General features: G+C 39.3%; 1 protein-coding gene across 9 annotated transcripts in view; it reads right to left on the reverse strand.

Moving 5' to 3' along the window:
• rapgef4a (Rap guanine nucleotide exchange factor 4a) overlaps positions 1-16,735 on the reverse strand; it is a 304,993-nt gene that overhangs the window by 187,461 nt on the left and 100,797 nt on the right. The window contains exon 2 of one of the 9 annotated variants that reach the window (XM_072261865.1): positions 7,626-7,721. The exons of the other annotated variants lie outside the window; for them this stretch is intronic. The gene's annotated coding sequence lies outside the window, so the exon portion shown is untranslated. The remainder of the gene's footprint in view (positions 1-7,625; positions 7,722-16,735) is intronic. 9 annotated transcript variants of the gene reach the window in all.

A 16,735-nucleotide genomic window follows, 5' to 3' on the forward strand; every position in this document is an offset into this window, starting at 1 on the left:
TGAGATATAACACTTTGAGTGCTGTATTTGCTACCCTTTCAGATTTTGCCTAGCTCTCTAAATTCTCTCTTCAGGACCTCAATGCTTTTCCTTCCTCCATCATTGGTACCAATATGTACTAAGACATCTGGCTGTTCTCCCTCTCTAAAATGCTGTGGAGGTGATCAGAGACACCCCTGACCCTGGCATCTGGGAGGCAATGTATCCTGCGTTCCATTTACATCCACAGAATATTCTGTCTGTTCCTCTATCAAGTCCCCTATCACTACACTTCCCTCTTCTCCCTCTTTACCTTCTGCACCACAGACCAAGCTCACTACCAGTAACCTGGTCTTTCTGGCATTCCACTGGGAGCTCATCCCCCACATCAGTATCTGAAACTGTGTAATTTTGTTTTGTGGGGGGGGGGGGAATGGCCACAGGAGCTGCTCGGCGCTAACTGCCTTTTCACATTTCCATTTCTTCTGACAGTCACCCAGCGACCCACCTCCTGCAACTTCGGGGTGATTACCTCCCTGTAACTCAGCTCATTTACCTCCTCAGTCCTCCCATGTAAGCCGAAGGTCATCCAGCTGTTGCTCCAGATCCCCAACACGGTCCTCAGAGAGCTGCATACACTTCACACAGATGTAGTTCCCTGGGAGACTCTGGGTATCCCAGGACTCCAACATCCGGCATGAAGAACACACAATGGCCATTTACTACACTAAGTACAGCAAGAGGGAGAAAACAAGGGAACCTTTTTTCCAAACGCCTCTTTCAAGCCAAAGCCTCCTTAAGAGCCAAAGCTTGACACCCCTACCCTCAGCACTGGCCTACCCCCAACAATAGTTGCCCCATTTGTCCCTTCTGTACTTTTATTTAATTCACTGTGCTCTGCTCCTGCTGCTGACTGGGCCTCTGGAATGTCCAAACGTCCATGAAGCTCTCCTTTTAAACAAGTGCCATCGACCTGCGAGCGACCTCATTGCTGTCCTCTGCTCTGCTGCTGATTGGGCCTCCATTAAAAGGCAGAAGCCTCACCATTACAAGCCATATTACTGAAATGTACCCAGTCACCATATCACCTCAACTTCAAAACAGGACTCCTCTAAAGCCAGCCTTCATTGACTTGCTTCATTTCAAATGCATTTCACACAAAACAATAGTATGAGCATTATAAAGTGCACTATTCTCAGTATCCATCAAAGGCATTCCTCATCCTCTTAATATATATGGAACATGCTACGTCCAGTTTTACCTGGAATGCTGAAGCAGTGTTCGGAAGTCAGACCTTGTAGAGCATGCGTGGAGACTGAAGACTTCAGTTCAGTACAATAAATACAATCCCTTTGAAGTTGCAACAAGTACCATTTTGAAAAGAAAACTACATTTTGAACAATTACATTGGATGGTCAGCCAGTTTTAATCAGGATGTTCGTCCTCCCATTTGAACTAAACAATGAAAGCTTCACCCAGTCTTAACACAACAGATCAGGTACAGCTTAGTGCTTGTAGTAGCATTTGAAATATTTTATTTCTACAGGTTTCAACCATGGATATATCAATGCAAGCAGTTTCCTGCTGATAAGTATTTACATACAATGGCAATGATTTAAGGCCATAATCCTGCTTTTTTCAAATAAGGATCTTAACCAAAGTTGAATATAAATTTTGGTTTGCAGAAAATACTAGCAATAATCCTGTATCGTAATATTAAATTTCAATCCTTAAACAACTGCAGTCAGATTTATATTTTATCAGATCAACATTTTACGTGATACTTTAATCAAATTTTTACCAGAAGAAGTGTCTGGAAAAAATGTATTGATAAACTTTTACAATTAATTTGCTCTACAATGGCAAAATCATTCTCTACTTGAAAAAGGGCACAAGTACGAACAAGAATTCAAAGTCAAATGAATAATATGTTTTTAAATGTAATACTTAAAAAATAGATGAGGCTGTTCACTAAACCAAGTCTTGAATTTAAAGTAGTCTGGTACTTTAGCTGGAAAGATTCCTTGAACTATATACTTAAAGCAGCTCTAGAAAATTAGACATAATAACCCGCCTTCAACCCAGGAACAGGATTCAAACATTCTCCAAAGCATCAGAATGCAAGATCACAGGCAATTTGTCAGTTCATTAACGTCCTATCCTGCTATATTAAACCAGGGAAATGCTGAAAGCAATCACAGCCAGCTGTCCTGTGGTCAATCAAGAGAGACCACAGTTGACAATTCAATTCACTAAGAAAACAAAATAGAAGCAACACACTTTTAATTCCAAACTATGCAACTTGAACATTATTCTTAATAATTTTTGTTGAGAATCTTAAAATGTTTGGATCAATTCAGGTACAGTATTAGTGAATTGCAACAATAAAGCAATCATAAATTAAATTAATAGTTTCATAATTTGTTGCATTACTTAAACCAGAATTTAAGGATTGAATTACATCATTGGCTATCCCATATTTTCAAAATCAAAAATGTCTAAAAAGCAGTTAATTTATTACTTGAAATCATTTGGACAATGTGCAGCTCGGGCGGTTGGGTTGGGTTGTTCTCCAATCTGGGCAATTTACAATTATTGGGTTTGTCTGAGAGACCCATTTCAATTAGCATTGAACTAAAGATATTTTGTGACCATTTGCTAACAGAAGATTTTTTGTGAAGTATTATGAGTCATTTAAGCATTTCCACTGCCTGCATAATGCTTTAGCAGTGGCAGTGCAGAATACCAGCCAGAATCAATTTGGCATTTGTTTCCTTATATTGGGGGGATTTCCTGGCCTTATAAAATTCTAATGAAAATAAACAAGTAATAATGTAAGTAGAGGTGCTGGGTCAATTTGGGCTATATTCTTAATGAATTAAATTAATCAGAATTTTAATGAATGATTTAAAACAACAGACTACACAGGTTGTATTATGAACATCCAGAGCTTTGAGATTCCAGATAAAACATAACTCTCTCACCCGGACAATACAAATACCCATGTCAGGGTGCTGTTTATGGACTACAGCTCAGCTTTTAACACAGTTATTCCTACAGTTCTAATTGAAAAGCTCCAGAACCTGGCCTTCTGTATCCCCCTCTGCAACTGGATCCTCAACTTCCTGATCGGAAGACCACAATCTGTGTGGATCAGAAATAATATTTTCAACCTCACTAACAATTAATCCTGGTACACCTCAGGGGTGTGTGCTTGGCTCACTGCTCCATTCTCTCCACACCTATGACTAGGTGGCTAGCCGCAGCTCAAATGCCACCTGTAAATTTGCTGACAGTACAGCCATTGTTGGCAGAACCTCGGATCGTGACGAGAGGGCGTACAGAAGCAGGATATGTCAGCCTATTGAGTGGTGTCACAGCAACAACCTTTACTCAACGTCAATAAGACCAAAGAACTGATTGTGGAGTTCAGAAAGGGTAAGACAAGGGAACACACACCAGTCCTTATAAAGGGATCAGAAGTGAAAAGAGTGAATGATTTCAAGTTCCTGGGTGTCAATATCTCTGAGACTCTAACCTGGATCTAAAAAAAAATCAATGCAGCTACAAAGAAGGCACACACTCAATGATCCAGGAACTATGCCATCCGATTTCTGAATGGACATTGAACAAATGAACACTACCTCACTACTTTATTTAATTTCCATTTTTGCAATACTAATTTAATTTTAATTACTGTAATTCATGTTTTTTTCCAGTTATTATGTATTGCATTGAACTGCTGCTGCAAAGTTAACAAATTTCACAACATATGCCAGTGATATTAAACCTGATTCTGATTCTATAAGTATATGGAGCACCTGACCCTGGGGGCCAGTGAATACAATATCTATTTTGGTTCATTTATATTTTCAGATAATGGAATGTACCATCCTTGCTCAGTCTCCTTCATATATGATTCCAGGACCAATGTAGTTGAGTTGTAACTGGTCTCTGAAATAGTCTAATGAGCAATTCACTTCAAGGGAGAAATTAAGAATATACAGCAAATGGTGGCGTAGTTGGCAGTATCCACTGTCTGTGAATGAGTAACTTTAAAAACAAGGCACAGTGCATAATTTTTAAGCCAACATGGAACTCCTAGGAGAAAATAAGATGTGCTGATTAGAAGAGGCAGCCAAAACCAGAAGGACACAGTTTCAATATTAAAAGCTTAAATACATTTCCAGATAATATTAGTCAGTCAACTGAAAATGGGTTAATTCACATTGGGTTAGGATGGTTTCTCCTGTTGCTGGCATTATGAAGTTAAAGGGGGTTGGGTTTACAATTAACGTCATAAAAGTTCAGTTTAGAGAGCAACAATTGGATTTAATATGGAGTGGCCACTTTTTTCAAATAGACGAAAAGGTAAAATATGTAATGATTATATCTTTTATTTTTGTGAAAGGCCAGAATACAGCTAAAATATTAATAGTGATTAAAGCAGGCCTCATTTTTTCCCACTTAGCAATATTTTCTTCCAAATTTGCTCTTCTCAGACAAAGGACACATTTCCCACCAATATACTGTTGCTTAGTTAGAAGATAAAAGACCTCAACAGCTCAAATGTTAAAATTTACATTGTTGCAACTACTTTACACTATTAATTGATGGGATTATTAATTACTACTTTATCAGCTAATATAAGGTCACAAGGGAAAGCATCCGTTCAGGATGGCGCAGAGCACAGCAGTTAGCATAACAGCATCAGTGACCCAGGCTCAATTCCACTGCTGTCTGTAGGAGTCTGTACATTCTCCCAGTGATCCTGTGGGTTTCCTCCATGAGCTGTGGTTTTCCTCCCACATTCCCAAGGCACAGAAGTTAGTAGCTCACATGGGTGGCATGGGTATGCTGGGCCAGAAGGGTCCATTACCTTTCATTATCTCTAAATAAATGCATTAATTAAATCAATAAACAGTGGAAGATGGCAAACATACAATTTCACAAATGCTATTTAATGCTGGGTGGTAATTAAAGGGAGGCCTCTTGAATCAATACTGTCTTATAGGACCAATCCTACTGCTGACAAACATTTTTAAAAAAAAGTCATTCAAAAGAAGTGGCAAAGACAATAGTTATTGTCCACTTTTTAAACTGCCCCAGGACGAGAAGGTAGCTTAGAGACAGCCACAAAACTGGGTTTGATATCACAAAGATCTGAAATCTTAACTCTGATTTTCTTTCCATTTGAAAATCTCTAGAACTTTATGTTCTAACAATAATATAAAACTAAAGAATAGTCACAAACTTAGTTCACTTTTTAATTAAAATTGGATGCTGACCATTGGATGTTTTTAGGGTCTAAATCATGCAACATGTTGTCTGGGAACTTTAACAACTAAACCAATGAGGATCTTTATTTATACCTGTATTTAAAATTAAAATCCAAGTTGCACCAAATTTATATTTTAGAAAGTAACGGAAAAGAACTTACAAATATATTCTTAGACTTTAAGTTTATCTAATCTTTAAACTCTTATTTGAAATGTTGCATTTATGTCTACTGAATGTCATGATATGTGATTTCCGTTCCAGAGGCATGGCAAGTTTGTTCTTTGTGACACTCACTTTATGTAGAATTCAGTTTTGTGCTCCTTTTCAAAAGCTAAACTTTGCTTCAAACATTGAATGGCAATTTTAAAATTATGCACCCAACAGGAACTAGGAACAGATCAATCAAAACTGAACAAAGTTGTCAACAATTCTCAGTATTAGCATGCCCAAACAGAGCAGGCAACAAGGTAATCCATCCAACACGAGAACCTCAGCCAGCCCAGTTGACTCAGCCAGCTCCATCACAGGCGTAAGCCTCCCCACCATTGAAGACATCTTCAAAAGGTGACGTCTCAAAAAAAGCTCACATTCATCATTAAGGACCCTTGCAATCTGGAACATGCCTTCTTCTCAGTATTATTACGATCAGAGAGAAGGTACAGGAGCCTGAAGTTCCACACTTAATGTTTTAGGAACAGCTTCTTCGGCTCTGTCATCAGAAATTTGAACAGTCCATGAACTCAGGAACACTACCTTGCTATTCCCCTTCTGTACTAACTTTTTTAAAATTAATATTGTAACCTATGATGTTATACCTGTAGTGTACTGCTGCCACAAAACATCAAATTTTGCAACTGATGTCAGTGACAATTAATCTGATTCCGAATTATCCTCCCAAAACCTGCCCAGAGTTTAAAAGAAAAGAAGTCTGAATAATGAAAATTTCATTAAAAAAATCAATACAACACACCAAACCAATCATTCTCTTTGTCAATGCAAAATTACTGCAAATACACATTTCTGATACAAGGAACACAGTGAACAATGATTATAAGGTTATGGAGAAATCGCATCATTATTTGATTTTTTAAGATTAACAATACTGAAGCAAATTAAATCATCCTAATGAATTGTTATAACACGAGACTAAACAATTTCATTAGCAAATGAAAATATCATGTGGCTAACCTCAATACAAAATAATCAGTAAATTAATCTGCAAAGGTATAAAAGCTTCATTTAATACAATCTTAATATTAATTCAAAGTTACAATATTTGCTAAAATATCCTGTTAGCTATTCTGCAGGACTTGCGGTTCTGAAACAGCATCTTATGAAATCAAATATCTCTGCCCAAGATATTCATTAAAGACAGAATAAAAACACAATTGTAAAAAATGCTACTGAGATATTTCAAAATTTTTTTAAAATCACAAAATAAATCGCAATCTTGCATCATCAGACAGGTTCATATATTTATATATTGGCACACTGAATAACATTAACTAAGTTCTATATTTTACAAAAAATAAGTAGAATACCAGTAAAAGAAAATTAAAGTCTTACGCAGATGGAGTAAAATCATCCTAGTTCAGTAAATATCCCCAGGCTATGGTAGAATTTAAAATCATAGTCAGCTCTGTCGAACGCTGAGACTTTGCAGACACATGGTTGCTGTCTAAATGGGGTTGTGCAATCAACAATCAGCTCTTCACTTCACATTAAATAAAACCGACACTGATTAATGTGGCTATCTGCAGCAAATTAGCATGTACGTGAACTTTTCTTAAACATCTTTCTCCTGAACTATTCACACCTTTATCATCACCATGGACAACATGCCATGTTTCTGCTGTAATCTAATGAATGAATCACTGGAGAATATTTCAGGCATATGCAATAATGTCTCTAATGCAAATTTTTTTCACATCTCTACCATACTTTGAAAGAGTGGTATACAAGTGAGGCCATGTCCCAACAGATGTGGCACAGAAGGTCCATTTATAATTCATGCCATTAATCTGAGGAAACAGAAGTGCCTGCTGTGCATATAATGAATGCCTTTTACTAAATGATCCAAAAGAGCGGGCACACAAGTTCACACAATTCAATTACTTTAAAAAAAAGTCTTTGCTTTTTAGTGATGTAACCTAGATGGCAGTGATATCAAAAGTACCGAAACACTCATGTTCATCTTATTGCTCAGCATGCAGTTTCAGTTTACTGCATTATTTGGATCCATCTCTTAAACCTAAGTGAGTTAAAAACAAAAGAAAATTCTTCTAGGATTTTTGTTTTGGTTTGAAAATTGTCTCAACTCCCAGCCCACAAAGAGAACGTACACAAACTTGCACTGCTGTTGGTACCTTAAGTAAGTTCTAGTTGCCATGCATTAACCTAGGCAGCGGATTTTGGTATGCTGTTCATCCATTGGGAATATCATTGCTGAAGCAGCCAACATCCTACAATGAGATAATCAAACAAACTTCTTAGCAGCTTATCAAGAATGAGGTTTCAGCTGATTTTTTTCTTCTCAAATTGGTCTGGAGACAACTTGTCATTGTTTCAGATGAAAAACAAGCCATACCGTATCTGCACATAATTTGTAAGCAGGTCATTAGGAGTTTGAGGAGATTTGGTATGTCACCAAAAACACTTGAAAATTTCTACAGATGTACCATGGCATCCATTCTTAACGGCTGCATCACTGTCTGGAATGGGAGGGGTGTTGTGGGGCTACTGCACAGGATTGAAGTAAGCTGCAGTGTGTCATGAACTTAGTCAGCTCTATCATGAGCGCCAGCCTCCATAGTCTGGGACATCTTCAAGGAGTAACACCTCAAAAAGGTAGTGTCCATCCTTAAGGACCCCCATCACCCAGGGCATGCCTTATTCTTATTGCTACCATCAGGAAGGAGATACAGAAGTGTGAAGGCACACACTCAATAATTCTGGGACAGCTTCTTCCCCTCCGCCATCCGATTTCTGAATGGACCTTGAATCCATCAACACTACCTCACTACTTTTTTTTTCCACTATTTTTGCACTACTTAATGTAATTATTTACTTACTGTAATTCACAGTTTTTGTCTATTATTATGTATTGCATTGTACTGCTGCCACAAAGTTAACTAATTTCACAACACATGCTGGAGATATTAAACCTAATTCTGATTCTGACAGATAGCTTGCAACTTAAAAAAAAACAAAAATATTTTTTGTGGGTGCATCACTGAAAAATTCTTGTGAGCAACGAGACCTGATACCTCGCATAATACCTTCTCTGTGCACGCCCATCATTGCAGGGCTTGAGAAGAAATCAGCAAACTACTGTGTTTGGGGATGGCAGGGAAAAGGTTCTAGATGCGAGAAGTGGGAAATGGTCTAGGGCAGGAGTTCTCAACCTATTTTATACCGTGGACCCCGACCATTAACTGAAGGATTTGTGGACTCCAGTCTGGGAACCCTGGTCTCGAGTGTCAAGGTTAACTAGAGGCTAGAAAGATGGGACTGGGAATCTTGCGAAAAGGAGTTGTCTGATCGTGGTGTATACCTGCTTGAGGAATCAGAATACTGTAGTAGGTTTGGTGACGGTCACAATCTTGAGCAGAGGGAAGAAAGCACTTACCCAAAAGCAGGGGTTGGTAAGTATCTAATTAAGAGGAGCCTGACCCAAGTGAAGGTTGACAATCCACACATGTAGCACTAAAGATTTACATGGCCTCCTCTACTGCCATGATCTACATGGCCTCCTCTACTGCCATGATGAGGCTAAACTCAGGTTGGAGGAGCAACACCTCATATACCGGCTAGGTAGTCTCCAGCCCCTTGGTATGAACATAGGATTCTCCAACTTCCGGTAATTCCCTCCCCCTCCCTTCCCCTATCCCTATGTCACTCTGCCCCCCTCCCCCAGCTGCCTACCACCTCCCTCTTGGTTCCGCCTCCTTCTACTACCAATTGTGTTTTCCCCTATTCCTTCTTCACCTTTCCTGCCTATCACCTCCCTGCTTCCCCTCCCCCACCCCTTTATCTTTCCCCTTACTGGTTTTTCACCTGGAACCTACCAGCTTTCTCCTTCCCACCCTCCCCCCACCTTCTTTATAGGGCCTCTGCCCCTTCCCTCTTCAGTCCTGATGAAGGGTTCCAGCCCAAAACGTTGACTGATCCTTTCCACGGATGCTGCCCGACCTGCTGAGTTCCTCCAGCGCGCTGTGAGTGTAGCACTGAAGATTATAAGTGTGTTCTTGGCAGAAGATGCACATCACTGGATGTTATTTCTCAGATTTTGGCTTTCGTGTATACGAAGGACATGGAGAGAAAAATTACAAGCCAAGCAACTCTCACGAAGTCCTCAATTTTCAGTGAAGTTTTATTCGTCTTAACACTGCACACAAAAACCAGATGCATTCATTTAAAAACTTATTTTTATATAAGGAAAGCAAAATGTTACAAAAAAAAGCAAAAAAATACTAAAGCTACACCTGCCCATTTACTTCCTCCCCCCTCACCTTTATTCAGGGCCCCAAACAGTCTTTCCAGGTGAGGTAACACTTCACCTGTGAATCTGCTGGGGTTGTCTATTGCGTCCAGTGCTCCTGATGCAGCTTCCTCTACATTGGTTAAAGCCATCGTAAATTGGGGGACTGCTTCATTGAGCACCTCCACTCCACCCACCAAAAGCAGAATGTTCCTGTGGCCAGCCAGACTTTGGCTTCTTACCTCTTTTCATCTACTCATCACCTTCACCTGGATCCCCTCCTCCTTCCCTTTCTCCCATGGTCCACTCTCCTCTCCTATTAAATTACTTCTTCTCCAGTCCTTTATCTTTCCAACCCACCTGGCTTCATCTATCACCTTTGAACTAACCTTCTTTCCACCCTCCCCCCCTCCTTTTTATTCTGGCACCTTCCCCCTTCCTTTTCAGTCCTGAAGAAGGGTCTCTGCCCAAAACATAGACTATTTATTCATTGCCTGACCTGCTGAGTTCATCCAGCATTTTGTGTGTGTTCCTCTGAAAACTTTTTCGTGTTTAACATAAAACTAAAGTACATTACATCAGTGACAAGTATATCAAATATAACATTGATTACATCAAGATGAAACAACAACTTATTACCTTTCAAGAAATGGTTTTCATAATATAGAGAATTTCAGTTAATTTGGACACATCAGGACTGGTACATTTTGGTCCGATTAAGCAGCTGCCCCAATTAGCCAAAATTTCATGGAAATAGTTAAAAAGGTATAAGACAGACAAACTACTGGTTTAACTGAGTAAAAAATTATGTATATAAATGAAATACAGAAAAAAATAGAATCAATGCTACAGCAGTACTATAAAACTGTGCAACAGGTTCCTAAATTATCGACAGAGGAATTTCCTACCGTGTCCTTTTGATTGACTGTCAATGAACAAAATCTAGTGCAGATAATTGACTGCCTTCATACAATTTTCCACAATTGTATCCTCCAAATTTTCATCATTATCGTAACATACAAGATTATTGATACCTTTATATTCTTTGTAGCTCCCACTTGTTGAAGCATGAGCAAAACACAAAATGCTGGAGGAACTCAGCAGCCAGGCATCTATGGAAATAAGTACAGTCGACATTTCGGGTCCTGCTGACGGGTCTCAGTCCGAAACGTTGACTGTACTCTTTTCCATACATGCTGCCTGGCCTGCTGAGTTCCTCCAGCATTTTGTGTGTGTTGCTCGGATTTCCAGCATCTGCAAATTTTATCTTGTTTGTTGAAATGTGAAATTGTTTCATTTTCACTCCCAGCCGTTTCTGGAATCTAAAAGCCTGAATGCTTGAAACTGCAGTGAGCAAAACATCTCTGAATTGTCTTACTGCTATTTCTCACGAACTCTCACTGACAAAAATCGCTGCTTTTTGAACACAAACACATGTATCCAGTGCTATTTGAAAACCATTTGCTCAAAGCACAGTGTATTGTCTAAAGGCCACATAAGTTCATGTGACACTAGTTAGAAACTGTTCAGCAACAGTCCACTGCCCCAATTAGGCGGCATAGAGTCCCAAATAAACTAAAGGACTCCCAGTTATTTTATTCTTTAGTTTTTGTTCTTTAATGGTTGTCCCAAATTAGCGGCTGCTCTATTAACCAATGGCCAAATTAACCAGAATCCAGTGTATATAATTATCAGGTGGATATGTGCAGGTTAACATGGAGCTGTGTTTCATGCAGCTCAAAGCTAAAGCTGATTCACTTAATTTATCCAGATAATAATACACATCTCAGAGTAACATGGTATTTGGAACATCTAAGACCAGCAAGGTCAGCTCAAGTGTCCATATGAACTGGTGGTACATTAACAAAAACCTTGAGCGTTTGTGAAGTATTAATTATGCAGAAAAATGGCACCATTAATGTTCAGCTGAATTGGAATTCAGATACTATACCATAATGTTATGGCAAGTCTAATGACTCATTCAAACATATTTTGAGGACACAGCCTAGACTAGATATTCCCTTTATTGTATTGTGAACATTTCCTGTATCTGTGCTGTAAAGAACTAAAATAATTTGTGAATTAGAACAAATATACAAGCCAGCTTCCTCAGGAATTGGGTATTATGCTGCACTGATCCACTGAAATGCTACAAAAGAGAAATGCGAACAGCAAAAGTGTAGTCACCACAGTATAAATTTACAATAGGATAAGGAATGCTGAAAGACAAGGAGACACACATTTTTAAAAAGGTCAGCAGCATCTGTGGAAAGAGAAACAAATTTACGGCAAAAAGTCTGAAATACCTTGTCAGAATTGGGAATGAGAGAAAACAAGTTGGTTTCAGTAGCAGAGAGGGTGGAGAGGGAATGTGTGGACCAAAGAGAAGATCTCTGATAGGCAAGACCAAATGCATCACTCTGCGGCAGATATGCTCTCTGTGTCTTCCATTTTGTTAACAGCAGGACCATAGGATATGCCCAGCAGTTCAGGCTATGCTAATGGAGAGAGAGAAACAAGACAAAATCTCTCCGCAAGCTTCTTGCTTTATGCTCCCCTATCCTTGTGAAAACACTATGACAGTCTACCCTATCTATTCTGCTCATGATTTTGTCAGCTTCTAAATTCACCCCTCAGTTTATTCCACTTCAGGGAAAACAGTCCTGGCCAATGCAGTTTTTCCTCATAACACAAACCCTCCAGTCATAGTAGCATCCTTGTAAAGGTGTCATTAACTGTGTTGTCAATCCTTGATCTGGTATCTGTATGCATTGAAGGCCTGGCAGAGACTCTCTACAAGCACTCACAACCCCTAAACCCTGATGCTCATCCACGCTTCTAAAGTGTTGCTTTTATATCTTTCTCTTTCTTTTCTTCCTATACTTTTGGAAAACTCATAAATTTTATTATTAGAAGAAATGAACTCAACCCTAGTTACTTGGCAATATTTCAACATCAAGATTTAAGCTCCCCCAGAGTATACTTTGATGGTTTGTCACCTTGAATGTATACTCAAATCATTATGGTTTAGTTTAGAAGAAATACAAGTCACGTTCATTATTTTAGATATGGTTATTGGGGAACTGCCTTGCAGTCACTCTGTATACAAGTTGGTAGTAATCTGTAATTTTAAAAATAGGACAAACAACAGAAGCATGATTTACATCTAATCCCCATTCTGTTCGGTACACAGTGGCACAGCAACTAAAAATCATGAAAGCCACCATCAAATTCTTAGCAAATGACTCAGAAAAGCACTGTTATTAACTTTGAAGTCTGCAGATATCACCACATGGTTCCCACCGCCCTGAGTGCTCCAGTTTTCCAAAGATGTGCAGGCTGGTAGGATAACTGGCTGCTGTAAGTTGCCCCTAGTGTGTACATGAGTGTCAAACTCTGAATGGAATTGATGGGAATGTTGGGACTATCACAGGAGGAGGCCATTCAGCCCATAATCTAAATGCTAACTTGTTGAAAAAACAGTTAAGCCAAAAAAAATCACAATAATTTCTTCCCTACAACTTTTTAAATTCCACCTTGTCGTGTACAGTTACTTATAGAATCAACTTTTATTATTTTGTAATTCCAGAAGTTCAGATCCTAACGACTCAGTGAAATAACTATCCGCTGTGTTGCCCTCGCAGGGTTTTCCCAATGAGGTTTAAAACCTGTGACCCCTTAAATTAATATGCCTGTACTAGAGGATAAAGATGGAGGAAAAGAGGGGAAAATGACATTTACACTCATGAGAAGAACCACTTCACTGATCCAGTTCATCATTCCAATGCAAATTAACAACCATGCACACAATTACAGAATGATGGCTCTAGATATGGCCAAGTGCCTACAAATGAAAATTATTGTTCACTGCTCTGCTGAGGCAAAATTCATAATATACTGAACAGGAATTAAGATATTAAAATAATTTATAAAGCATGTTGAATGTTGATACATGTTCACAAATTTTAAAAGGATGCCATTGAAGGCTGACATTCACAAGGCCTCCAACCTGTTTATTCAATTTAAAGATTCCTGGTGGGAGGTCAAACTCTGAGATATTAAAATCTGGAAATCTTCTGACACAAAGTACTAAGGGAGAATCTCTGAATGTCATTTCTCACATAACACTATAATTATTGTTTACAGTTAGATTTTTTTTCTCCACTTAGAGTCATAAAGTCACACAGCACTACATCGCACAAAACAGCCCTTCAGCCCATCTAGTCAGTGCCAGCCTGGTCTTCTACCTTGTCCTGTCTATCTTCAGCCAGACCATAGCCCTCCATACCCCTCTCATCCAAGTACCATTCCAAACTTCTCTTAAATGTACAAATGCCCCTGCATCTACCACTCCACTGGCAGCTTGTTCCACACTTGCACCACCCATGAGTGAAGAAGATTCCCCTTAAATGTTTCACCTTTCACCCTAAACCGATTGACATTTAGTTCTGGTCTCACCCAACTTGCGAGATTGCATGCATTCACCTTATTCTATTTTGCATACCGTTACAATGTAATGCCCTGGTTGGTTCATATTTTTATTGTTATCCTGAATGTATTTCATTTAGCAGTTCTGTAAGAGCAGTCTGTTCTGTTTTCAGCTTGTTTGGGTTATTGTTGAAGCTAAGAAGTAGGAGAATTGTGTGCTATCCAATTAGGATGATCAAATTAAGGGGAGGTTTCTCTGGTGAGGGACACTAAGGGGTTGGGCTTGGGGCTTTTGTTCGAGACGAAACAAAGAGGGAAGACGCAAGAGAGAAGAGGTCGTAGGATCTGACCGGAGTGGAACTGTGATTCGATGAAGCTAGGGGCAAGATCGATTGAGGATTGGTGACTATGCAGAAACCTTGAGCTCCTACTTGTGGACATTTGACTGTTTCGCTAAAATGGACCCTTTTCTATTTTCAGTTCTTTTCTTTACTAACCCTTCAGTCAAATTAAGATTCATAAATATAATCTTTTAATCATATGTGGTGTACGGTCTGGAATTTCATGGCACTAATTTGTAACAGGGTAGCAAATTACACAGCATCCACACAAACAGGGGTTTGGGGTGGGAGGGTGCTTCACACTCACGAGTTTGGCGAGGCCAGGGGTTGTCTTCCCTGGACCTACCCAGCCAAGGAAATAAGGGGGTTTCAATAAGATCTCCCCTCATCCTCCTGCACTCCAGTGAATAAAGTCCTAACCTATTTGACTTTTCCCTATAACTGTCCTCAAGTTCTGACAACATCCTTGCAAATTTTCTCTTCACTCATTCAAGCTTATTAGGCTGAAAATGTTACTTTGCCTTGCTACTGAGATCTTCATTGAGCCCAACAATGAAGTGATGTCTTGCCTATGCTTTCTGATCCTGTTCCAAGTAAGATGTTGCCCAAATTCCCCAAGAACCCAAACATCAAATAAACCTTAAATGCTGGATATCTAAAATAATAACAGAAAATGCTGGAAATACTCACGAAGTCAGGAGAACATACACCTCATTGGAGGGTAAGTGGTTCAAAGATCAAAGTAAATTTTTAATCAAAGTACATATAGGTCATTATATACTGCCCTGAGACTTGGTTTCTTGCAGGCATTCGCAGTAGAACAAAGAAATACAACAGAATCATTGAAAAACAACACACGAAGACCGATACACAAATAAAGTTTAAAGAGAGGAGCTCAAACATTAAAGTTAAACTTGGAGCACAAACCCACAACCCTGAATAACATTAACTAAGTTCTATATTTTACAAAAAAAATTCCTCAAGTTCCTAATGAAATATAGCCACTGTCTTACCTTCCTTATAGATGCATTGATATATTGGGATTAGATTAGATTCTCAGAGATCTTGACACCCAGGAACTTGAAATTGGTCACTCTCTCCACTTCTGATCCCTCTATGAGGATTGGTACGTGATCCCTTGTCCTATCCTTTCTGAAGTCCACAATCAGCTCTTTGGTCTTACTGACGTTGGGTGCAAGGTTGTTTCTGTGATACCACTCAACTAGCTAATGCGTGTACACCCTCTCTTCTCCATATGAGATTCCATCAACAATGGTTGTATCGTCAGCAAATTTACCAATGGCATTTGAGCCATGCCTAGCCACAATGTCATGGGTATATAGAGAGTAGAGCAGTGGGCTAAGCACACACCCGAGGTGCGCCAGTGTTGATCCTCAGCAAAGAAGAGATGTGATTACCAATCAAACAAATTGTATGAAGAACCCTCCCCATCTGGAACATGCCTCTTCCCAATACTACCATCAGGGAGGAGGTGCAGGAGCCTGAAGAGCCACTCTCAAACATTTGAGGAACAGCTGGTTCCATGGATCTCTGAATGGTCAACGAACACTATTGCTGTTTGAACAGTGTATTTATTTTATTGTAATCTGTGGTAATTTGTTATATCCGCACTGAACTGCTGCACAAAGGAACAAATTTCACAACACGCCAGTGGCCACAACCAATAAAGTGTCCTACCCTGCTGTTAGTTTCTTTCACTGTTTTGTAAAGCAGCAATATATTGCTTCACTCATATTTTATGCCCTGACATGTGCCTTCTTCTTGGCCACTGTTTCCACTTCGGATGTCACCTTCAGTGAATTCTGGACTTGTACCCCTTGGTCTTTGTCCATCAACGTTCCTTCATTATGTTCATGTCCTATTCCTACTTGACTTCAAAAAAGCAGAGCCTGCAGACAGACTTAGATAGTTTAGGGGAATGGGCAAAGAAGTGGCAAATGAAATACAATGTTGGAAAGTGTATGGTCATGCTCTTTGGTAGAAGAAATAAACGGGCAGACTATTATTTAGATGGGGAGAGAATTCAAGATGCAAAGGGACTTGGGAGTCCTTGTACAGGATACCCTAAAGATTAACCTCCAGGTTGAGTCAATGGTGAAGAAGGCGAATGCAATGTTGACATTCATTTCTAGATGTATAGAATACAACAGCAGGGATGTGATGTTGAGGCTCTATAAGGGACTCGTGAGACCACACTTGGAGTATT

The sequence above is a fragment of the Mobula birostris genome, chromosome 6 (genome assembly GCF_030028105.1).
Source record: "Mobula birostris isolate sMobBir1 chromosome 6, sMobBir1.hap1, whole genome shotgun sequence".
NCBI lineage: Eukaryota > Metazoa > Chordata > Chondrichthyes > Myliobatiformes > Myliobatidae > Mobula > Mobula birostris.